This window comes from Ursus maritimus, unplaced genomic scaffold, assembly GCF_017311325.1.
Source record: "Ursus maritimus isolate PB19 unplaced genomic scaffold, ASM1731132v1 scaffold_5, whole genome shotgun sequence".
Classification (NCBI taxonomy): Eukaryota; Metazoa; Chordata; class Mammalia; order Carnivora; family Ursidae; genus Ursus; species Ursus maritimus.
In genome coordinates, this window is record NW_024426663.1 from 66,940,130 (window position 1) to 66,965,973 (window position 25,844).

The window sequence follows — 25,844 nt, forward strand, 5'->3', positions numbered from 1 at the left end:
TCTGTTCCATCTGACTGTTCCTGAGTGACACCCTTTAATATCCTTTACAATAAATGAGTAATCTAGTGAGTAAATGAATTTCTTGAGTTCTTTGAACTGCTCCAGTAAATTAGTTGAACCCATGGAGAGGTCATAGGAACCTGTGATTTATAGCTGGTCAGGCGGAAGTGCAGGTAACCACCTGGACTTGCTGTTGGCATCTGAAGAGGAGGGTGGTCTTATGAGACCTGTGGAATGTGCTGCTGTCTCCTGGTAGAAACTGTCAGAATTGAGTTGAGTTGCAGGGCACCTAGCTGGTGCTCTCTGTGTTTAGAATTGGGTTCAGAATCTGTGGGATGGATTCAGAGAATTGGCACTGAACTAATGCCACTTTTGATGTATAGAAGAAACTGTATCCAATACAAAGAGATACGTCCCAAGATGAAGCTGCTAAAGGAACCACTTTCCTGAGGCACCAAGAACTCCTCTACCTGAAAGAGGAAAGAATCCTAAATTAGAGAGGATGGAATTGGAACTTGAAGAATTTCACACATAGGACCGTTAACTCACTAGGTCCAAGAACCTTGATATTTAACCTTCATGCCTTTGAACTTCAACCTGCCAAAAATTTTTACACACAGGGGCAAAATAACTTGATTTGAACTTTCATCTATTTGCAGTGTAATGCTTTTGAATTGTAATGTGATAATGGGAGGGTGTGTATATTAAATTCTGTCTCATCTCTACATTGTTGACATTTTATTATTGGAGTATGTTTATGCATTTTTTATTGGACATTTTCGTGTTATCACTTAATGTTATTACTAACTCTCATATATTATGTTAGACAGTGTCTAGACATTATATAAGGTGAGAAATAGAACAGTAAAGAGCTTTTCAACTTCAGATGCAGCGGGGCTTTGAAGATAATTACTATATTATTGAAACTCATTTTAAAGTGTTCTTGTGCGGGGATCAGTATTGCTCCCCAGTGATCCCAGGAGGTTACCCAAATGTGAATGGTATTGGGAGAATGACCTTGTGAAGATCATTCTGGTATTGTTATATGTACCTTTTTTCATCCCCAGTGTGATAGTCCCCCACCCTTCTCTACCTTCAACTGACCATATACTTCATAGTTAAGCACAATGTATTAAGGAAAAATCCCAGTGGTAAGGAATTTTAGGGAGAAATCTTTCTTTGCCATTCCAGATGTTCTGTCCCTGTAGGGGGAGATCTCCTGTAGTATAATTCTTGCCCCCTTTCACACCTTTTGCTCATTCCACAAAGGAGGACCCAGGTGTCTCACTGTGTGGGGCTTGGTTTGTCAAAAAGAGCATTCAAAAAGTCAGCATTCCAAGAACATCAGGCAGAGCTTCAAGGTTTATGATAAAGTAGCCTCCAAGGTCCCAGAATGTCATGTCTGTTATATTATATTCATAAAACAAGTCACTAAAGCCAGCCTGGGTTCCATGGGGAGGAAAATAAGATTGCATTTTTGGATGTGAGGAGCAGCATGCTTGTCTAGGCAAGGTAGGATTGATGGCGACCATCTCTGGAGACTTTCTACCATACACGTTCTACCTTTTCCCACCAATTAAGTCCAACCTGTCTGTGCTTTGTGATTAACATGTTTCTTATAAACTACATACAGTTGGGTCTTGATTTTTTTTTTATCTAATCTAATAATTTCTGCCTTTTAATAAGTATGTTTAGTTCGTTTACATTTAATATAATTATTGGTATAGTTGGATTTGAATCTCCCATGTGAATGTTTTCTATTTAATCCATTTGTTCTTTTTTCTGCTCTTCCTCTTTTCTGTCTTCTCCTGAGTGAACTGCATTTATCTTATTCTCTTTTGCCGTGTGTGTTGTCTGTATAATCTCTTACGTTAAATTTGCTTTTAGTTATTGCTTTAGAGTGTATAATATGAATTATTTGTCATCTACTTCAATGTACAGTGTAAGAACCTAAAAATAAAATAATTCCCTTGATCCCATCCCACACTGTGTTCTTCTCATTTCATATACCATAATCGTTGTTAGTATTTTCGCTAATAAATACCAAAAAAATTTAAAAATCATCTAGTTATGTTTGTGTATGTGTACATAAATAATTTAATACATAATGTCATGTAATAAGAAATCATCTATGTGTATAGTACATATTACATAAAACATATATGTGTGTGTATACACACAAAACTATAGCAGATAGATAGATACCATCTCAAGGGGTATCTCTTTCTGATCTACTCCCTGCCTCTACTCTTTAGGTCCACTACTCCTGAACACTCAGTGAAGACATATGGAAAAGACATGGCGAGTGATTAGAGACCTTTGTGGCTTGTTGAGGCTCCTTTGGATTGTAATCTGTCTTCTCACATGAGGCTATTAAAAGCTCTTTAGAATTTTGGCTACTAAGTCTCGAAGTGGATTCCTCCTCCCGCTGTGGTTCTGCCAGGTATGAGAGCAATAATAAATCTTTTTTCTCCTACCAAAATTTCCTAACTTTGGATTTGAGTCCATTTGGATTTCTTTGTGTTCTCTTCTAATGGGTTATTTATTTATTTTTTTTTTTTTGAAAACTCTGATTCTGGAGCTTTTTCAACCTTTTGTTGCTGTTAGGATGAGAGTTGCTGTGTCTTGCTCCTTTTTTTTTTTTTTTAATTTATTTGAGAGAGAGAGAGACATAGCATGAGTGGGGGAGGGGTAGAGGGAGAGGAAAGAGAGAATCTCAAGCAGACTGCCCACTGAGCATGGAGCCTGACTTGGGGCTCAATTCCACAACCCATGAGATCATGACCTGAGCCGAAACCAAGCAGCAGACACTCAACAGACTGAGCCACCCTTCTTGTTCCTTTCTATATATGAACTAGAGTAGTAGTTTCCCAGTTCTTTAGAATTAAGAGACTTCACATTTAGGGTTTCTTCACCTTCAAAGGCTTTCACTCTCTAATTTGTTTAACTCCTATTTATCCTTTCGGTGTCAGCTTAAAAATCATTTGCTCATGAGACACTTCCTCTCATCATCTTTTTATTTCTCTTCCAACTGTAAATCATTTTCTCCGTGAGATTCTCAGTAGTTGTCATAGTGATGAGATTAATACTCTGTAATTAACGTGCCTATTGTAACCCACAGAAAATAGGGATGAAGTGGAGGAGAAAGGTTTTCAGGACGGTACTTGTCTTTCATCTGCTTTGGATTTATTTTCTTATCTTCTATCAGTGACCCGTTTCTTTGGAGAAATGATTCTCCCAGGTTCTGGGTAGACCTCCGAGGCTATTATTCTACAGTGACTCTGAGCCATACCTCTCTCCTATTCTCGGTGGGCAAGTGATCTAGGTGGAGCTAACCACAGTACCCTACTCCTAATACAATATGGGTATTATTCAGTACTCCTCAGTTGCAACAACAGTATCCCAACTTAAGCTTAACCAATGCGGGGAATTCATTTGTGTATGCATCTGAGAAATTTAAGGAGCTTGGTTCAAAAATTGAATCACAAGCATTTTTTTTTCACCGTGCTTCATTTCATTGACTAATGAAAAGGAAGAATGTTAACTTTCAGCTCTTGCATTATTTTAAACATTATATTATCTCACAGGTTCCTTATGGGCATACTTAGTCAATGGATCTAGTTTCATTATTAATTCTTTGACAAGCGGCCAGTATCAGTATCTGACAGTTGAACGGTTGTATGCCTTCATTCTGGAGATAATATCCTATATGCTAAGTGAGAAGTACCAGAACCACTGCAGCTCATTAATAAAAACCAGATTATTATGAAGAAAGCATATTGGTGGGCATAATAGTTTCTTTGATTTGTTTCAAATGGTGTAGTTTTATGGATACAGCGGCAACTTCGTGCAGACTGTAGTAGATCTCTTTCTCTGCCTTTCTCTCTTTTCACTTCTCCCTTCTTGATCTCTTCTCTCTTTTCTCTCCCTTAGGACTTTCCTTCCTTTGCCTTCTTCTTACCCCATCTTTTCTCATTTCCATCCCTCTTTATTCCATACGCGTCATTTCACTTTCGTTAGAATGCATGTAAAGGAGTCAGTAAACCTAGATAAACTGGCAATTTACTAGGACAGGATAGGCCAGTGAAGAATCCCTGAAACATTAGAGCCTCTTGTGGGGGTGGGCCAGTTTCTATTCAAGTCGTTCAGTGGCAGAGAATTCCCCTGATGAGGATCTGGCTAAGCCCGAGAGGCTCTGGGGGCAGGGATGCCACCTCTCCAGGGCTTTCCAGTTGGTGGGTTGTGATGATAAAACCAGCTCTGAGTACAGGAGATTTTCATTTGATGCGTGGTCTGAGCATCGTGGTTATGAAATATTTGCTGCTGAAAGCGAAGAGCGTGGATACACAGATCCCGGACAGCTGAGTTATTGCAATCTACTGAACACGAGGAGAACCAATTATGAGTCAAATGTTCCTGTTGAATATCCTGACTCAGGGCAGAGGGCTGCTGGAGGCTGGCGTTACCCCTACATACACGATGTCTGGCCAAGATCCAGGAATGGGCCATGTAGGCACCAAAGCCAATCAGGTGGGCAGGGGGTTTGCTGTTAGAACTAAAGGATGCAGAGAGGAAAATTTAAAAGGCCCATCTGGTGAAGGAAATAAACAATTAGTAAAACTGCTGTACGGTATGGAATACACTAGCTAGGCTCCCTCTGTGGTTTACATTTCGTCGTCCTTAGATGACGGGTGTGTTTACCCTTATGAAATCTTGTCTTCAGCACAATACTGTATTCCTTGGGGGGGGGGGACGGGAAGGGGTACTTGTCTGTTCTCTATTAGTCATTTGAACTTAGGTCAACCATCTCAGCCCAAGGACTATAAATATTCTCGTTGAAATCGGACTCCCTTTCTGTACTTCCAAGATGAGGCTTTTCTTTAACGTGTGCAGCAAGGGATGACTTCCTCTCGCTCAAGGGAGCCACACGAGGAATACATCTCACATGGAGGGATTTTTCAAAGTAAATGAATTGAAAATGGTGGTGGTTTCTTAATTGGCAGCCGCACGTGCATTCGGGGGTAGGTGCGGAAGATCCTATTTGGGGGTAGGGGAAAGGATTGTTGGGGAACCGTGAGTGGGTGTTGCTTCTCCCAACTTGAATGCTGTTCTGAGAATTTTGCTTATCCGAGGCTATGGGGTGGTCCTTGAGTCTCAGCCCAATTGGGGTGTCCCGTTGCTGTCCTGCACCTCCATTTCATTCACTAGCGTCCTGCACGCTCTCCTCTGTCTCCCCCAGCAGCAAACACACCCGTCCACACGCACATGCATGTGCACGCACTTCGGACTGGAGCTCTGAGTGCCCTGACACTTTTGCTCCTACAAGCCAGTGTTCCTTCCCTCTTGCACCCCAAGGCAGGAATGGCTGCTGGAAATCTCCCTGCAGAACCCAGAGACTCTGCACACAGGGATCTGGAAATAGAGGCATGCAAAGTATAGAGGGAAAAAAAAATGCACAGACTCACATTAAGCCCCACAGTATTTTTCTGGCTCTTGGCATACTCCCAGGAGCTTCAAATTGGTTTTCCTGAGCCAAGAATTTCCTTAAATGAAATGTACCGTGGTAGGAAGGCTTTTAAGACCTCTTCACCTTCAAGGGCAGACCTCCGAACGGGGCTCTAGAAAGCCAGCCAGATTCGGCATGCCACTTAAACTATGATTAGTGGAGCATAGCCGCACGCTAGAAATAGCTGCATTTGCCGGCCTCCTATTCTTCAGCTCTTGATTGCCAGCCAAGCCCCAAATCAATCCCAAAGAATCAGAACTCAGATAATAACGAGAAAATGGACTTGGCATGCCAAAACTCAGGAAAGCATCATGTTCTCCATATGGTGACTTCGGGCCACATAAAACCGGGAGCAGGGACCGTAGCCTGCCAGCCCCGTCTCCGGGAAAGTTTGCTGGGTCCCTATACATAGAGCTTCCGTACTCCTTAGGTCGGGCTCCTTAGGAGTAAATGGAGGACGAATTCAGTTAGTTTTCTCATGGGGAATATAACGTGCTGCTTCTCTCCAAATATCTGGGACTTGCGATCAGCTAGGATATTTTGCAGGGGAGGGCTAATTTTTAGTGGTACCAGATAGGAAGCTTAACTTCTGTTCAGAGTTGATAGGAGGCAGACTTGATATTTTTTTCCTTCCCGTTGAAATAGAGCCTTGTGCCTTGCTTGACAAGCTCCTGTAAAATGTTCAGAGGTCTCTCTTATTTTGAGGCTGTGCCTTCTTGGGTCTGCATCCGAATGGGGTGGCGAATGGACACCCCTTGCCACTTTGCCTCCCTTGATAGCCGGGTGGGCGTTTTCTGCTGCTGCGTGTTAAGGAGAATTGGCCGTAAATCAGTGCTCATTTTCCATTTTCTTCTTATTGATGGAACTGCTGTAGGAAAACAGCTTGTCTCTCAAGCTCCTGGAGCCCCACAGGACCGAAAGCTGCATACAATAAAAGTTGTTTTGACAGCAAACTGACCAAACATGACAATGGACAGAGGGAGATGACGGGGAGGGAGGGGGAGAGACTGTACAAGCTTGTCTGTTTTGAACTGAGGTGCACTCTCTCTTTTTTCTTTGTTAAATTACTTTTTCATATGAAGGACACAAAGGGAACGGCCCCTACTGGCAGCCAGAAGGCAGAAAACAAACCCTTTGAAATTTCTAATTTGTTTATAGATGGCCCTCCAGGAGCCGGCTGGAAAATAATTTTGTCTGCCAGAGACAGTGAACAGCTACCCCAGGGTGTTGTGAACAAAATGACTCTCCCGTTTTGGTCCTTGAATGTCTTATTGTTCGGCACTCAGCAGTTGTTCTGAAATTACTCATCTGGCAGAGAAAGAAAATGAAAGAAAAATCCCGCTTCTGCTCTTTGGCCTGAGTTTTTAGGAAAGTTATTTTTTAAAAGGTGTTTTTTTGTTTTTTGGGTTTTTTAAAAATTTTAATTTTTTTTTTTTTTTTTTTGGCTTGAAACTGTGTGTCAGTTTTGCAGTTACACAAAGGTTTGTTCATTGTGTCCCCCAATACGTCTTTCCCTGTCTGCGGAGGATTTTTATTGTGAATCTGGGAAGTGACATCACAGATCAGTCACTTCACCCTGGCCAGGACGTGCTGTGTTTTCTCTCCGATAGGCTAACCAGTCAAACTGCTTTCTAGATCGTTCCACAGATTCTCTAGATCATTCATTCTGCAAGCCTAATCTGGGGTGTTTTTGACGGTGGTTGGGATATGGGTTTGGAGATAGTCAGGGGATCTCTATTCTCTAATAAAAGAGAGTTTCTAGAAGTTTCTCCCTCCATGTTGCTGTTAGTGAAATGGGTTTTTTATGGTGATGTTGTAGAGATACCCTCCCACCTGATGTAAGGGAACAGCAATGTTTTCACAGAAACTTAGATCTTGACTTGGAGGATAATGTCGCATACAGTCCTTTCAGGTTATAGATGAGGAAACTGAGACCCAGTGATTGGATGAAGGAGGCATAGAGGTTTGGGGCAGAGTTACGCTTAGAATTTAGGTCTCAAGCGTTAGCCCACCCACCGCTGCTTCTACTCTTGCTTCTTTCATGGCGTTGGGGGCCGTAGTAATTTTAAGTAATTTGTCCATTTTGTATGAATCTCTCTAAATTAATAGATTTGACTCCTTCCTGTAAGCCCAGGAGAGAGCAAGCTATTTGTCTTCTGAAGCCAGGAGAGTAATCCGAGTGGGTCCATCCCTGTGCCTCTCTGTGTTTGTGCTGTTAGCATTGGTTAAGTGCTGGATGGTATGAAGACCGTCAAACACACCTTTAAGATCCACCACTTCTACTGGGCTCCCTGTGTCACCCTGTTATCCTTCTCTGTGTTTCTCACGTGTTCTTTTTCCTCAAGCTTCCATTCTCCTTCAACTTCCTGTCCCTCCACCTTCCTGTTGACTCTCATTGGAGGCCCCTCCTGTGTCTTTTACAGAGAAAACTGGGCCATCAACCCGCTCTCCCACAACCACCTACCTCTATGCCCACACTTGCATCTCTGCCCATTTTGTTCTCCCCCTATTTTGGTGAAATGTGTGTCCCTTCTCCCAAATAGATTCCCCTCCCTTTGTTCCCAGAGTTTTCACTTTCCCAGAGCTCTCCATCCATTCTTTGTGCTCCTTCCTTTTCACGTCTTCAACTTTGTCCCATTTGGCGATTTCTTTCCAATCTATCCTTGAGCCCCTCCCACTGGACCCATTCCTTCCTTTGGCGACTGACTTTCCTTCTTTTTTCTTAACAGTAAATCTTCCTGAAATAAGTCTACGTTACTGGTCCTTCCCTCCCTCCCTCTCTCTCTGTCTCTCTCTCTTCCTTTCTCCCTCTCTCTCTCTCCCTCTTTTCTTTCTTTCTCCCTTCCTTCCTTTCTTTCTTCCTTTCTTTCTTTCTTTTCCTCTCTCTCTCTCTTTCCCTCCCTCTCTCCTTCCCTCCCTCCCCTAATTCTTCCACCTAAAGTAATCTGTTTTACTCCCACTCGCTTCTGAACCTACTCTTCTGGGTCACAAGAGATAGGCTTGTTGCAAAATTCATTGGCTATACAATTTCTAGGCATAATCATATTTAACTCAGGGGCAGCATTTGATACTGATGATAACTTTGATTATCTTAAAACACTCTCCTCATTGACGTCCCTGGCATCATAGACTCCTGGTTTCCCCCATTATTCTCTGGCTACTTCCTCTTGGATTTTTTTTTTTTTTTTTTTTTTTTTTTTTTTTTTGCAATCTCATTTTTTTTTCTTCAAATCTGCCTAGGTCTTTAGGATTGGTCCTGGTTGGATTCTCCCCTCAACATGTGAGCCCATCCATTTCAGTGTGCTTAATTTTCCATCCCTATTCGTACAACTTCCAAATCTTTATTTCCAACATATGTGTCTTTGCTGGACTTCACTCCCACTTACCCAACTGCCTACTAGACATCTCTGTCTGGATGTTAAACAGGCATCTGCAACTCAGTACAGAGCAAATTATCTTTTGTTCCAAACCTGCTCTTTCTCACCACGTTACTTTTGTCAGCAAATGACGTCGTAGTCCAGGCTAGGAACTTGAGATCCCTCCTCGATCCCTTTTCCTAGCCAGTCCTTATCTGGTGTCTCAAAGACATTTTCACACAACTCTATATACTGCTTGGATCTACCCGGTTTTCTATATACCTTAGTCCCAGCCACTGTTCTCTCGTGCGTAGATTACTCCATATACTTCTAAAGGGTCTGTTTTTGTCCTGTAGTGTTCCCACTGTACTGTCTACACCACAGCCAAAGTGATCATCCTAAAACAAAATCTATCCAAGTCCTTCTCGTGTTTCACATTTCTTAGTCTCGATGTCTTTTGTGTAAAAAAAAAAAAAAGCAATACTTTGATTGCTTTTCTTTGGATTACATAGTCTGGCCTCTCCTTATCCATTCTTCTTCATCCTGACTGTTTTCTCTACTTGTACTCTTTTGTAGAGTAAACTTACTTCATTTCCACCAACATGCCATACTTTTTCTGTCTCTTTCAGTCGACGAGTATTTACTGAGCATTTACTATGTGCAAGATAATCACTTGTAGGTCCTTGTATGTACCTTCACTGTTGACTCTGCCTTTATTCTTTTTTCCGTGCTCCTTTTAATGTAACTAAATCTCACTCAATAGCCCAGTCTTCTCTGATATCCATCGTATTAAAGGCTCCTGCTGCATGCTTCTAGGGTGCCTTGACTCTCTTCTATGGCAGTGCTTACTGCTTTCTTTTATAATTGTTTATTTAATTATTAGTTTTTGACACTAGATGGTATGGCTGTAAGGGTCCAGACCATGATCTGCATTGTTCACTCTCTGTCTCTATTGTTTAGGACAAAGGAGAGGCTTAGTCAGTATTAACTGAATAGATGAGTGAATATTTTTAAGTTTAGAAAAAGAATTGTATACATTTTATGTTCAAATAATAATAATAATAATAATAATAATAATAATAATAAAATATGCACTTAACACTCAAAGAGGTAAGAGAAGTTTTGTTTAAATGTCATCCTTTCATTCCAGAGTGTTTTAGAACATAGCACAATAGAAGATTGAGATTAAAGACTTTGTTGGCCTGGCATCCTTACAAATGTCTACAGAGGGCCCCAAATGAGTCCCGCGTTGACGTAATCCAGGGAGGCCCACGCAAGTGCCGCCCTTCTTATTCTCTAGCCCCAAGACCTAGAGACTCAGGGAATTAACCTTACGTGGGCACGGTGTCCAGCTTCTCCCGCAGGTATGTGGGAACAGAGAGAACGGGAAAAGAAAAGAGGAAAATAGAAAGGGAGCACAGCTAAATTCAGTGATACCAGGAGTTCTGGAAACTGTATGCTTTCAATCTTGAGCTTTCTTTCAAAGTCTAATGGGAGCAGCACGTCCAACCTGTGACAAAAGATAAAGTGACATTCGTGGCAAGTTTGCTCAATGCAAGGAGTTCTTATTAGTATAAAATCACCTAGAGGAGCAAGAATAAAGAGTGACAGAGAATGACTTTATAACAGTACAAAGTTAATGAGCACAGGAATAAAGGGCCTAGGGCTAAAAGGCAAAACTTAATATTTGTGTAAGGGATAGCATGGTGATCATTAATAAGACCGATAATGCATCATTAATGGGATCAGAGCTAGCAAAGTAGCAGAGATTCCAACATGATTGTTCTATTAGGTTATTTATAATCTGTGGTTATTGTAAAAAGAAAAATCCCCTGGAAGTATTCACATATCAAATCTAATGGCAGGCCAGATTTAATAAAAGCGATACTATTTATTGGGTTTTGCCATGTGCGGTAAACTGTGCTAAGACCTTATAAACATTATTGGATTTAGTCTTCACGTCAAGCATGAAGTAGATGATGTTATTCCCATTTCATGCACTGACTGTAGCCCATATGTAGACCTGGGGTTTATGACTCCACAGCCTGTCTACTGAATGGCTCTGCTATTTGGCTATTCTTCCTCTCTAGACTGTGGGAAAGTCCTTTTCTCAGTGTGACATGTACAGGGGGGCCTGGGGTAGATGTGAAGACGAGGAAAGGGACTGGAAACTGGAACTCCTTTTTTTTTTTTTTTTTTTAAGATTTTACTTATTTATTTGAGCAAGAGTGAGAGAGTTTACAAGCAGGGGGAGGGGCAGAGGGACAAGCAGACTCCCTGGTGAGCGCAGAGCCCAAGGCAGGGCTTGATCCCAAGACCCTGAAACGATGATCTGAGCCGAAATCAAGAGTTGGGCACTTACCCAACTGAGCTACACAGGCTCCCCTGGAAATGGAACTCTTAAGTGTCCTTTCCACTCTAAGTTTAGAGTTACCAGTTGGAGTGACTTGTTGTGCTTAGATGAATGACTCATGCAAAAATGTTACCTGCCATTTATATCACCTCTTAAAAGGGTGGAGGGTGGCAGTGTAACTAGAAGATCCCTGTTAGGGATTGAGGGGGATTGAGGGATTGAGCCTGGGTGGCTCAATCGTTAAGCATCTGCCTTCGGCCCAGGGCGTGATCCTGGGATCCTGGGATTGAGCCCTGCATCGGGCTCCCTGCTCCACTGGGAGCCTGCTTCTTCCTCTTCCTGTCCCCCTGCTTGTGTTCCCTCTCTCGCTGGGTGTGTCTCTCTCTGTCAAATAAATAAATAAAATCTTAAAAAAAAAATCCCTGGGGCGCCTGGGTGGCACAGCGGTTAAGCGTCTGCCTTCGGCTCAGAGCGTGATCCTGGCGTTATGGGATCGAGCCCCACATCAGGCTCCTCCGCTATGAGCCTGCTTCTTCCTCTCCCACTCCCCCTGCTTGTGTTCCCTCTCTCGCTGGCTGTCTCTGTCCTGTCAAATAAATAAAATCTTTAAAAAAAAAAAAAATCCCTGTTAGTATGTCTTAAATGAATAACACTGTAAGCTAGCAATTACAAAACATGTATGGAGAAAGCAGTATGTATCTAATTTTCAAATAGACACTGGGACATTGTTTAAAACAATATCAAGTCTAGTAAGAGTGCTAGACATATAAACAACAAAATGAAAGGCAAAGAATTAAGGACTCTACTTGATATCTTAGTGGGAATTTATTAAGTTGGCTTTCCCATCATCGTTTCCATTTTCTCTGGTGTCACAAATTTTCTTTGCAGTAGGAAATCAATTCTGACCATGACCCTGTGTTTTATCAACCTCACATTTGGGCCCAAGCATGAGACTTAGCCAATCTGAGAGAAAGTAGTCCATTCCCCCATCTCTTGCCACATCCTGGATTTCTTTAGGCCTGAGCATGTGACTCAAGTCAATCCCATTCTTTGCCTGGGGTTTGAGTCATGAGCTAAATGGCACAGGACAGATAACAGAAGTTATTTCCCTCTAGTGGCAACCCTCTGGAGAGATGGCCCATTACTCTCCACCATCAAGATTCAGAGAACTACCATGTTTCTGTGTTTCCTGAGGCCTGATGATCCAGTTCCTCTTGCAAGTCCATGAGAGACATTGAGTCCATCCATGAATTTCTCTTGTATAATTGTTTCTTTTGTTGTCGTTTTGTTGTTAGTTTTTATTGCTTTTTGTTAGCTAAAGTCTGCTTCTGGTGCCTGTAATCAAAAGACCCCAACTGATGCAGAAATTGGTGTCAGGAGTAGGACGTAGCAGATAACCAAAGCTAAAAGATGGAATTGGCCATGTCCTGGTCGGGCATGAACATTCTCCCGCCTCTGACCAAGAACTTGACAATACTTGAGTGGCAGCAGAGCAGCCTCTTATGATATCATTGGTTGTTTCCCGATACGAGAATATTCCTACAAAAAAAATGTAATTTTGGAGGGTTTTGTGGGAAAATGTGAGCATCTGGAATATTTTACTTTTAAAAAATTAGTAAGCTTAATTTAATTTTTAAAGTTTTAGATTCAAAGCAAGAATGAATGAAAGGTAAAGAGAGTTTCCGTATGCTCCTATCCCTACATACCTACAACCTCACTCTCTTGATCACTTTTCACAGTTCTCAACTGGGCGTTGTTAGAAAGGTCTTAGCTTAGGTTTCAGCTGGGTCATCACAGAGCACAGAGGAGAGAGCTCCACTTTGAGAAAAAAAAATGGTTTTAAATATTTATTTTGTTGGGGGGGAGAGAGACAAGGAGAGAAAGAGAGAATCACAAGCAGGCTACCCGTTGAGCATAGAGCCCAACTTGGGGCTTGATCCCACAACTGCAAGATCATGACCTGAACTGAAACCCAGAGTTGATGCTTAACAAACTGAGCCACCCAGGTGCCCCTGTGAGAACACTTTAAGTTGAGGGCTGTGAGGGGACCTCTCACTAAGAGACAGGCAATGTAACCCTAACCCAGATTCAGAAACCACACCTTGACAAATTCTCTGACTTAAGTGACTGATCTGTGGGTTTTCTAGAAAGTTTATTGTGTGGTAGCCAAGTAGAATTTTAAGGTACTCATTTTGCAAGGTCTAGGTCTGCAATTTCTTATCCCCTAAAATTTCATCAATAAGGATTGGGGTCCTGTGGCAGTTAAGTCCCAGGAAAAGAATATTATTCCATATTCTCTCAAATGTGATATTGAAGGACAATGGACATGGCTAATCTTCCCAGAGGACAGAACCAGGACGGTTGTATTAAGGGATCTAGGAAGTTAGTTTATTGATGGGTAGGAATCTTTGCAATCTCTGCTTGGCAGGATATGACACATGTTTGAGAGCAGTAATCATCGTAGGTAATTTCTAAATAGTAGTTCCTGGCATGTCTAACTTGTTTGACCCCGGCACTATATATGGAGTGTGTTGAGTGGTTAATTTCACAGGCTCCTGTAGCATTAAGAGCCTCACTTGCTTGGAACTGAGAGCAGAGGTCCTGAACATGGATGTGGGCATGGCAATCAGACAGACTTTCTGATTGTGGGGGGGTTTTCTTGGTTGGTTGGGGTTTTTTTTTAATTTATTTTTTATTTTTTGTATAATGTGCCTTTGGTCGTTAGTGGAAGAGTTCATAGTAAAAGTGTTTGGGAAATAGTATGCATGAAGAAGAGTAGTATGAATGTTAGCCAACCTGTGGGTAGAATATCATGGAAATCTTTGATCTTCCCAGCACCTTTTGCTCCTGCATTTAAATAACCCAGTTTCCAGTGGCATCAACTTTTCATTTATTTAGTATAGGCTGACCATTGTGTCTGCTCTTGGTACCCTTTCTGCAAATGGGATGGTCATAGAAAGCAGGTGTTAAATACTAAATTCCACCTCCCCACCCCCCTACCCAGTTACAGTAACAGGTTTAGGGTTGGACAGATGTTCTAAGCCAGGCTAATTAGAACCTTCTCTGTGACCTTTCTTTTAAGGCTATTGGAGAAAAAGCATTCTCTTTACCAGAATTGCTAAACCAATAGGCCGTGCATCTCAGGCTGCCCATAGCCTCCACTCCGCGATACCCAGAGAACCTTTTCGTGGTAGCAGAGAGAAAGAGAGCGAACAAGCAAACGGGAACCCAGCTATATATTTGGAGCCCCAGGCTATGTAAAGTCATCTTTTCCCCCCAAGCTCGTTTGCACACTGTCGCATACATGATGAAGTAGTTAGGAGCAAAAAAGTATAAATACTTAATTACCTGCCTGGAGGATAGCTGCGAAGAGGACAAGATTTTGAGATGGGTTTCAAAGAGTGAGCAAGGTTTTTCCAGTCAGAGAGCATGGGAAAAGACGTTCATGCAGGGGTAATAGAGTGATTGAAGGCCGACTTAGGAGACGATGAATTATAGGAAGAGAAGGGACATTCCAAACATCAGCAAGTGAGGCAGAGAAATACAGGCTAATTCCTCGAAGGTAGTGTGGGGACCAGATGCTGTAGGGCTTGTTTGCTATCCATTGGTTCCAGCAGCATCATCTAGCCTTGGAGGGTATCTTGAGGGCGAGTAGCAGAGCAACGTGATCCCACTGAGGGGATGAGGTAGGCTTGCCAAGAAGCATGGGTTTTGGGAAGAGCAGATGCTCAAGGACCAAAATGCCTGGAAGCAAATCCTGGCTCTGTCATTTACTCTCCGGGGGACTTGGGGTGAGTTACGTAACCTCTTTTTGCCTCACTTTCTTTGTCCGTAAAATGGGGCTGATATTAATAGCACCAATAGCACTTACAGATTTGTTATGAATATTAAATAAGCCACATGTAAAACACCCATATAAGTGCTTGACACATGCTAATTGCTCAATAGAGGATTATTATCTGTGCTTTAGAAGTCAAATTTTGGGGAGAGAATTCAGGAAAACTCTCCATCATTTGCAAGTGGTATCCCTTTAACATGGATTAGTTTCTCAGCCTAGATAGCTGTTCCCCAACAGACGGGGAGGCCCAGGAAAATAGGATAGAGGACTAGCATGGTTGGGTAGGAAAAGGGGAACAGAGCAAAGAACAGTTTCAGAGCATGTAATGTCACTCAGAAGACAGGTTTGGGTGTCCCTCTCAAGTTAGAGGCTCGGGCGGCCAGGGGATGGCATGAATTCACTGGGGGAAATGCTGGAAATGGCTGTGGTTAGGGAGAGAGAATCCATAGGCCAACAGCCAATGTGTGCCTAGCGATGGCCCTGACCGGGGCAAATCGGAGGAAGAGACTTTGAAGATGTGAGAGATGACTCTTGAATTGAAACTGCAGACGAGGGCCTGCAGGAGACCAGAGCAATAGCTCAGAGGGCACAGGCCCAGATCATTCCGTTAACACCACAGTGAGAAGTTCCACGGGATCCCTAATAGTCGCCATGAGTCAGGGATTCCGTCTGAGGCCCTATCACCCAGAACACAGGTTTAGCAAACCCTTTGCTCCAGATGTCAGCAGTAGGATGGGCAGAGCCTTCAAGGGCCACTGCCAGGCTTAAGGAAAAGGCAGAGAAGAATTGAAAGGTGCAGAAAGACAAGGAGCAAGCAGAGGCAGGAAGGGGATGCGTAAGAGCACAGAAAAAGAGGACGTGAGATAGAGCAACAGAATGAGAGGAGGCATATGAAGTGGGAGTGGATGCAGAGCTTGCATGCTTGGTACATTCTCTAAAGACTGTTTTCGTACTGTGCCAGAGAGCCTCCTGGGGAGATGGGATAAAAACCAGAGGATTCCACTGTTGGGTCTGTTTCACGTTCTCGGCTGCCCTCATTTGAATGATTGCCTCTCCTGCCATTGTCCTTAGAGTAGATACATAGAATTCTGCTCTGTATTAAAAATCAGCCTGCACTTCTGTTTGGCACACAGGCTGAGCCTGCCCTCAGGTGCTGCAGCAGAATAGCAGCCTCGGGAGACTTTCCTGACCCTTGACAGCCCAAGGACGGCTCTACTCTTCATTCACGACTGGTTGTCCGGAAGACTTCATATGTATATTGCATACACCAGACCAGCGGAGGACTGCTTTGAAGGTAGGAATCGCCCAGCTTTCTAGCACCTGGAGTATTGAAGATAGTGTCTGAGGAAATGGTAGTTGCTCAAAAAATGCTAATGAATTAAGTATTAACTCTTTGCTGTCGCTTCAAGTACCATAGTTAACTGGAGGAGAGGAAAAAAAAAACCAGTTAGACTTAGTTGGATTTGAATTGTTGGCCTACCAGCCACTGCTCTGTGACTTTGGGCAAGTTAATTTATTTCTAGGAGCCTTCCTTTCTTTATCTGGAATGTGGGCAGAATAATATCAGGGACTCTCCAGGGTTGTCCTGAAGACCAAAGGAGTTGATACACAGTATGTGACATGGTCAGTGTTCAGTTAAGTCTTAGCTAAACACAAGATCAAACTCTCCTTTTCCAATGTAGTCTTTGAAACTACTGTCAATCAGAGTTTTAGCGATTCACAAAGCTGGCAAATATATGTGAAATTTGGAGGGAAAAAAATGCCGCCTCAAGCATTATCATTTCTGGAACATTCTGCTTGGTTTCAGTATGCACTCTGACCCTGTCCACTTAAACCATAGTTGGTCCTGGAAAGGAAAGTGAGAATGTAAGAAGCCTGACCTCAAGTCCAAGCTCTGACCATTGCTGTCCGATCTTAAGCAAGCTGCTTATGTAACTGCATCGTAGAAAGATCTGGTCTGTCCGGATCATTTTTATATTCTTGACTTGTAGAACAGACCATGACAAGCATATAGCAAGCAAGCAGCAGGTATCTCTTGAATCAGCACATCTATAAAATTGGAGTTTGTAAAAATTAAATGAGATAATAATAATAGTTAATGGTTTTGGAATGCTCGCGGTACACCAGGTGCTATTCTGAGCACTTCTTATGTGCTGATTATTGATTTCTCCCAGTCATCCTGTGACGGTGGTAAGGTTATCTTCACTGCATATATATGCGTATTTGGCAAAAAGAGAGTGAAAAAATTGCCCAAAGTCACATAGCTGGAAATAAACAAAACTAAGATGTTTTCCTAAACAGTCCGACTGTGGAACCCCAGGCTCTTCGTGTCAATGGTTTATGGCCCATCAGTGTGGGTATTGTAACTCCCTGCCCATCAACCCCTTCCCATCTTTTGATAACTACCCAGATTTTCGTTCACTTATTTAAACCTCCTTCATCTGAGGTTTATGTGCATGGCAACTTGATACTTGAGAATTTACTTTCTGCAAATGAGGATATATTATCTGTGTGTAAGGATATTGTCCTGAATAAGCAAAATCGAACCCTCAAAATTAGGATATTGACATTTATTCATTACTTTCATCTTATTCTCAAATCGCGTTCAAGTTTTGTCAGTTGTCTAATAAGCTACTTTTAAGCAAAACAGTCTGGTCCAGAATGTTGCCTTGCTTTTAGTTTTTATGTCTTTCTGCCTCTTTCAATCTCGAACAGTCCTTCAGTCCTTCTTTGCATTCTTCCTCTTGACACTTTAGAAGATGATGTGGCAGTTATTTTGTGGGAAATATCCCTCCATCTGAGTCTGTCTGGTATTTGCTCACGATTGGATTTAGGTTACGCATCTTTGGCAAGAACGTGATATACCTTGCGAGGGGTTCACGATGTCTGCATAGATGCCCCCCCTTATCTCGACCAAGTTCCACATCCCACATCAAGTCTCTCCATCCCCTACCGTCAACACCCTCCTTACCCTGCTCAGGCTTTGACGCTCTGCTCTGGCCTGCCACAGCTCCCATCTTCCCCTCCTTACACCAATGCCTACTTTGCCCAAAACCCACCAACTTGATTTGGGACTGACTATTTTAGGAACAGAGAGGAAAGGAAATGAAAAAAAGGAATAAGAAAGAAAGGGAAGGTGATAAGGAAGAGAAAGAGAACAGGAAGAGGAATCAGACCTTACCAGCCCACCATACCTGTTGATTTTTCAGTTGTAAGAGCCAACTGATCTTTATGGTTTCAGCCAATGTGAGGGTCGGTTGGTTTGTGTTTGTTGTTACTTGCAAACCAAAATATTTTAACCCAATATATAAAGTTTGTAATAAATAGTAGGTAAACAATACATGAAAGCCCTTGTGGGATGGTGATGGCATTACACTTGGAATCCTAAGACCTGAGTTTAACCCAAGAAATAGCTGTGTCATACTGTGCAAGGCACGTACATTATTAAAGCCCGAGGTCCCTTATATATAAAAGGCGATAATAGTTCTTACTTTATGAATGGCTGTTAAGCTACTATTAGGGGTTGCATTGGGTCTCCCCCAAAAAGATATGGTGATGTCTGAGCCCCCAGTACCTCAGAATGTGGCTTTATTTGGATGTAGGGTCACTGCAGATAGAAGAAGTTCAGATGATATCATACTGGAGTAAGCTGGGCCCTTAATCTGATATGAGTGGCCTTCTTACAAGGAGATGGCCATGTGAATACATGGAAACACAGAGAGAATGCTTGTGAACATGAGGCTGAGATTGGAGGGACTTACCTGCAAGCTGAGGAGTGCCAAGTCTTGTCGGTCCCCAGCAGAAGATAGGAGAGAGTCATGGACAGATTCTCCCTCAGGTCTCAGAAGGAACCAACCCTGCCAGCACCTTGATCTTGGACATCTGGCCTCCCAAAATGTGAGGGGAGAGACCTGTGTTGTTCTAAGCTGCCCAGTTGGTGGCGCTTTGTTAAGTACCCCTAGGCAACTGGTGTATGTGCTTTATAAAATTGAAAGATGCGTACGAACATAAGCAGTTACCATTAGGATATCTCTCTAACTTTGCTACTGAGAACGACAGAAGGCTTTGAAAAATTCCCATCCTTTCAAAAGCTTTTTTTTTTTTCTTGTTGCTGTGCTGAAAAAGACATAGGTCATGAACATCAAGAGGACCCCATGCTTGCTTATACCTTGTGACGCAGAATCGTCACTTAGGAACCTACCAGAAGAGACGACTGATTTGCCTTTAAGACATCCCCCGCAGTGGAGACCTCAAAGTGGTGTTTACCTGGCCAAGATTGTGTTTAGTCATACAGGATGTACACTTTTCCTGAGTCACAGTGTGTCTTTTGTGCTTCCATAATAACGCTAACAGTAAACTTCGTCTATAGATACCGATCAGACACCGATCCAACCATGTCATGTGTGTTATCCCTTTTAATGCACACAGCAAGCTTACAAGACAGGCACTTTTCTTCTTCTTCATTTCTAATTCAGGAGACTATGCACAGAGGAGTTAAGTAGTATGCCCGTATTGCACTGATAGTAGGGGGTGGAGCTGGGTTTCACATCCAAGCATCTGGTTCTAGAGCAGTGTCTACACCACCACAGTGCATTGCCACTTGCACCCATTTCCAAAAATCAACTCTATATAAAATGTGGTTGTGGTATTAAAAACATCTTATTTAAATATTTAATATTTGAATGCAGGTTAAACAGCACTTTGGAGGTGGTAACATAATAGAGTAAATGGTACCATTTGCACATACATATATTTATAGATATGTCTGTTCCACATTCATGAGTAGAGCTGCATAGATGTCATGCATTCTTGAGTAGAGATGCTATATGTATGCATATGTAACTATAGGAAATTTCTGGTTCATGCAGTTGGCTAAAAGTGTGTTTGGAGTATTGTATGCTTTCAAATTATTTCTAAAATGAATGTGTGGCTACATAACTCTTTAAGTTGTTAAGGTCTAAATGAGGAGACCTGCGTGTGTTATACCAATATTACAGTATTGAAAGGAAGTGTGGTGAGATGGGTGGTCACCTAGGAATTCTGCAAAAGAGGAATCTAAACTTATTCCTTCGGGAGGGTACAGATTTGTCTCTCAGGAGGCCGGTAAACCCAGGGGGTTTAGGATTTAGAGTGTATGTACTTACCAGCTTTGGCCCTACGGCCATCTCAACATATCCCAGTGAGAATAGGTGGCACACGCCCTGCCCCCTGGAGACTGTGTATCTCAGTTAAAACCAGTGTGGACAGTGATATTGGAAGGGAAGTCTTTTTGCTGGCGAGATGCTCTTAGAAGTTCCTCCTGTAACCTTCTCTTGGAGAGAAAAGATAAAGGAGGNAAAGAGGAGTGACTGGGAGAAATCATTGAATTTTTCTCTATCCCCCCTGCCTCAAAAAAAAACAGGAAGTGACTAAGATTGCCGTGAACTGGCAATATTACGTCTCTTGCTCTTTGCCTGAGTAGAAGAGAAGGAGCAGAGAGAAGTTGAGTAGTAGACAATCAATAAAGTCTGCAGTTTTGCCCGCCAGAGTTTATGGTGATGAAATTTGTTCCTGCTACATTGATGATGAATGTTCTTCAGCAACCTCATTGTTCTAAAGTATCTCATTTGTGCCTTGTTTGTGTTCACTGAACTGCAAAGTTAACTTTTGTTATATTACCTGCCTGATCATAGGTGAGATTCACCAGTAGAAGATGATCTGTCTAATTGTTGACTTCCTTTCTCCACCAAGAAAGGAAAGCTTGAGGGCCCTCAACCTACAGAAGTCTTGGGGGGAAGACCCTCCATGTTTGCAGCAGTCATCTTGTAACTATCCTGTTCTGTTGCTTCTGATCACTTGGCCTTCCAACAATCCCTCCACTCATGCTGTGTAGTCATGCTATGTACACAGCATTTCATGAATATAGTCTATCATCTCTTGTCCTATCTCTTAGGTTGGTTTAAACCCCTTGGCACTCTTCCATCCATATTATTTCTCATGGGTCATTTGTTTTTAAAGTATTTATTTTTGGTTACACAATTTTACATGGTCAAAGAGTACCCATGACCTTACACAGGTCAAAGAATACCCATGACCTGGGCGCTCTATAATTTTCTTGAATTTTTGTTTGAGGCACATTACACTCTGAGCAGTTTCTCCTCAACTTCTTCCTTAGTATCTTCTCTGGTAAAAGAAAGTGCTTTTATTATTGTATATATTTATTCACAATAATTGTGTTTCTTTGTTTGGGGGCTGAACGACTTCAGTCACTGAATTTTTCTTTCTAGGTTGTTTCTGATGATTTCCTTGGTCATACTCTCTTTCTCTTGCCCCACAGGATTTTCCTTTTGAGATACACAAAACTCAGTCTATCAGCAGATTAGTTCTGGTAGCCAAAAACAAAAGCTTCTTTCTATTGTCTGCCAATTAGGGGGAGATGTTTGTCCCCAGTGAAAATTTAAGTTACAGATTTAGTACCACTTGTACATCTGGTATCTCATAGTAGTATCTTAAAACCCACCTGCTTTGGGGGAGGTTTCAACTACAAAGGTCAAATGACTGCATCTTTTAATAGCATAAAATATCTAATAAACATCAACTGGTTCTCCCATTTTGTCAAGCAGAGAACAACACTTGCTATAAATCAAAATAATCATAGAATTTATTTTTTCCACTCACACTGAAACCAATTATCTGTTTTAGTGATGGAATTTTATCCAGTCTGGAATAGTTAATGGTATTTATGAGGTACTTACATGTATTAGGTAATTGTCTAGGGGCTTTACCTGTGTTAATTTAATCTGCCCAGCCCTAGGAGGCAAGAGAGATGATTGGTCCCATTCTACCAATGATGACCTAAGGCTAAGAAAGAGTAAACCAGTTGTCCAGAGTCTTGGAATAGGAGACAAGATAGGATTTGAATCCAAGCAGTGTAGCTCCAGGACACTGCTTTAAGCTCTGCCACAAACACTAAACTGTGTGACTACTCTGAAGAGCTATGCATTAATTCTTAAGCATTTCATCAGATTTTCTCCTTTTCCAAGCTTAGTCACTTTCTAAAGGCACATTTTGCTTAGCATCGATTTCGAACGCATTACATCCAGCTCCATGAAACTTTTCAGTTGAATTGATTTAGAATTAAGTAGTGCATCTTTCAGCAAAGTTTAGATAATGAGCTTTATTTGGGCGTGTTTCTCAGCATTTGGTCTAAGTTTTTGCAATAGAGTTCCGTCCCAACATCTCCTAATATAAATTATTATTTTTTATCTAAAAGTTGGCTCTGTTGTTGGGCAGATAGTGGATGGGCTGGTCTATGCTTTTTAAGTAGGTTCCACGTGGAACCCAGTGTGGGGCTTGAATTCATGACCCTGAGATCAAGACCTGAGCTGAGATCAAGAGTCGGTCACTTAACCGACTGAGCCACCCAGGTGCCCTTGGTCCACACATTTTATCCTTCTTCACTGTCAGCATTATGTCCCTCAGGTGTGTTCCAAAAGTGCATCAGGTTTCTTGGTGATTGAGATGGTACAGGACACAAGAAACCTCCTCATGGCCAAAAAGGAGTTCTCCACTAGCAAGATACTAAATTTCAACAAGGATGCCGTGCTTACTATGTCTACAGAAAGGTTTGTTACCCAAAATGGTGACTCGTTTTCCAGCATTTCAATGCTAAAAATGGTATGTTACCAGCACAGAAAAGATGTAGGCATGTTTTTTTCTGTTTCTCCAATAATTTCAGTTCAGAGAAGACCCAGCTTTATGTTACAAGATGAGAAGTAAAGAACAAGTCACCACAGAAAGAAGAGTCATAAATCTGTACGCTCGTACGGCTATGTCTGGCCAGTGACCATTTATGAAAAATACACAACAAAGTAGAGAAAACAACTGAAGAAAAGATGCTTGGATTTGAAGTGGTAGTATAGGGGGGAAAAAAAAGACAACTAAAGAATAGTGATCTGATGTCCTGCAAAATTTGATGTCATTTGTTTCCATTCTCTGTCTGGAGCCGGGCGTGAAGAGAGCTCTGTGCTATTAGATCCAAGAGAAAGTCATATAAATGGTGGCATATCCTTGAGATCAAGCAAGGTCTCAGCTTTCTAAGATCTGTTTGGAGGTCATGAGTGAATCTCTTTGAAGTTAAGGTATATGGGCTGAAAATGGAGTGAACTTTCACTGCCTGGAGGTGACCAATAGAAACAGAAACTCGAGGTCAGATTCTGTGGTTTTACCTTATGTGCTGAAGGCATATCTCTAATTCCTGTGAAGAAATTCACAGCCACGTAGCCATATGTGACAACAAAAAGTAGAAGCAAACAAATACAGTTCACATAGTTCAGCATCGTTTTGAAAAATTATTTTGCCATCTGCCCTCTTTATCGCCTACACAGACACGCAAAGGCACGTGCGTGCGTGCGCGCGCGCACACACACACACACACACGCTATTGAAACAGACAAAAATACATCCAAAAATTTATTAAGCAATTCTTACAGAATCAAAGGATAATTAAGATTTTCAGTTTAAGCCAACGTGACTGTGTGTACAAGGGTGTATATTTGTCTAGTGGTGGAGCCCCTGAATTGTCTAAAAATCGGTGAGAAATCTGGTGTCTGACAAAGTGTGCTATCAACAAGAATGCAGCTTCTCAAAAATTCTTGCTGCCTTGCTGAACCACAACAGCAAGTCACTTCAGAGTCCACTGGGGCAAATCACATACTGTCATCATGTCATGATCATAATGAAGCACAGAGGCTGATTGAACCAACAGCCCTCACCGCTAATCTCCATGCCAGACTGGAGGCTTGAGCAGTTTTCTGATGGGGATAGAGGGGAAGAGATTGAAAGCTGAAGTGAATGATTAAAGCAAAATGAACCCCACAGGTGAAATTATTTCAATAGCAACATGTCTTAAAGCCAAAGTTTTGATGATGAATAAAATGAATAGAACAAGTCAGAAATTCCCTCGCCGCCTCAGGTCAGTGAAGAGTAGGGTCAATCATTGCACAGCGGGATTGCCTTCTGCCTGGGGGCCAGGCCAGAGCCCACCATCCGGAGATGCTTGGTGAAGAGGGAAATACGGGTCATTGCAAGGGAAATGGACCTTTTTCAGCCCTTAACACTGGAAAAAGTAGAAATATATACCTCTTTTGTTCATGTCCAATTCTTTCTACAAATTTGACTCCCTCAAAGAGCAGGTTACTTTTTTAAAATTCATGGAAGGGTGATTTTTTTTTTTCAGATTTATTTACTTATTTGACAGAGAGAGAGAGTGAGAGAGCACAAGCAGGGGGAGGGGCAGAGGGAGAAGGAGAAGCAGACTCCCCAAGGAGCAGGAAGACCAACTTGGGGCTTGACCTCAGGACCCTGGGATCATGACCTGAGCCGAAGGCAGATGCTTAACCCACTGAGCCACCCAGGTGCCCTGGAGTGTGATTTTTTTTTAAAAGAAGGATAAATAGCAATGTGCAAGTTTATTCACAAGGTCCCACCAGCCAATCACCGTAATAGGTCAGTGTGAAGGACTTTTAGTTCTGTTCATTTTTTTTTCCTCAATATAGAAGTAATTCATTCCCATTGAAGAAAAAATTGGAAAAAAATGTGTGAAGGAAAAGAAACAACCACTGATATTTCTGCTACCGGTAATAACTTCACATCATACATAGATGTATTTTGTGTCCATTGTTTTTCAACACATACACAGTCCTTCTATAGTTAAAGCTATCATGTACATAGAATTTTACATCCTGACTTATTTAATTTAGTGATAGGCATTTTTGTCAGTAAAATTAAAATCATTTTAAATGGCACCATTTCACCATACTCCTGGATCTATAATGCACTTATTCATTCCAGTGCAGTGGCACATTTACTTTGTTTTTGTTATTATTAATCTGCGATGGAGATCTTTGAACTAAGAACATTATTCACATTTCTGACTATTTTTTAATCCAGAAGACCTTTTTTAAAAAATTATGTCTCTCCTTGGGTAAAACAAGATTATCAAATGAGTATATACAGTATGTTCCAAAGGTGGGGCTCTCCCTGGACCGATTCTTGACCTTATTTCTCGCTTTAGCTGTATGATTCACCAGCAAATGTATCAAATGCATATTACATAATTTACAAAAGTCATTCTTCCTTCAACTTCATCAACCACACATGAGAGGCACAGAGCCGATCTGTTGGTCCATGTGAAGTGTTGTTGAGTTGTGGTTACCGTGATTAGAGATTCATTGCTTTAGGCGTTGTAGAAATGCAACACTTTAAGGGTGAGTAACTCTTTCCATGGATCCCACCACAGCTAGATAAATGATAGCTTGGGAAAGTTATACATTTCTATCACTTGATTTCAGCTGGAGAATGTAATACCACAATGCTGACTCCTCCATCCTCATCAGATCACAAACAATGATAGACTTTCCATCTGATTCGACATGGCAGCTGAATCTACTGTATCCATTTCTGACTCCGCAAGACTGTCAATCTCACCACTGAATAATCTGAAACCTGCATTTGCCAAGTCTCTTGCTTACATGCCAGATGGAGGAAAACTGCCACCATATCCAATTTGTAAGCTTGAATATCTGATCAGAGGGGGGAAAAATCATTATTCTCATGACCAAGAATGGAAAGAACCATGTGATGATCCACGAATGATGAACTTATGGAGGAAGGGGAAAAAAGCGGGACGTGTCAGCTGACAACACAATCCACATCTTGCCAGACGCGGTTAATGTGTATTCATGTAAACATAAAAGCTGTATTTTAACAAAGCTGGGTGTGCTCTAGAAAGTACTTCTCAACTTCGCAAAA

The 25,844-nt window shown here is 41.9% G+C and overlaps 1 long non-coding RNA gene across 3 annotated transcripts in view; it reads left to right on the forward strand.

Annotated features, from left to right (window-relative positions):
- Positions 1 to 25,844, forward strand: part of LOC103670536 — a 306,993-nt gene that overhangs the window by 223,554 nt on the left and 57,595 nt on the right. For 2 of the 3 annotated variants that reach the window (XR_005832552.1, XR_005832550.1), the window contains exons 3-4: positions 2,256 to 2,443; positions 16,187 to 16,347. This is a non-coding gene — a long non-coding RNA (uncharacterized LOC103670536). The remainder of the gene's footprint in view (positions 1 to 2,255; positions 2,444 to 16,186; positions 16,348 to 25,844) is intronic. The other variant, XR_005832551.1, reaches the window with a different exon arrangement.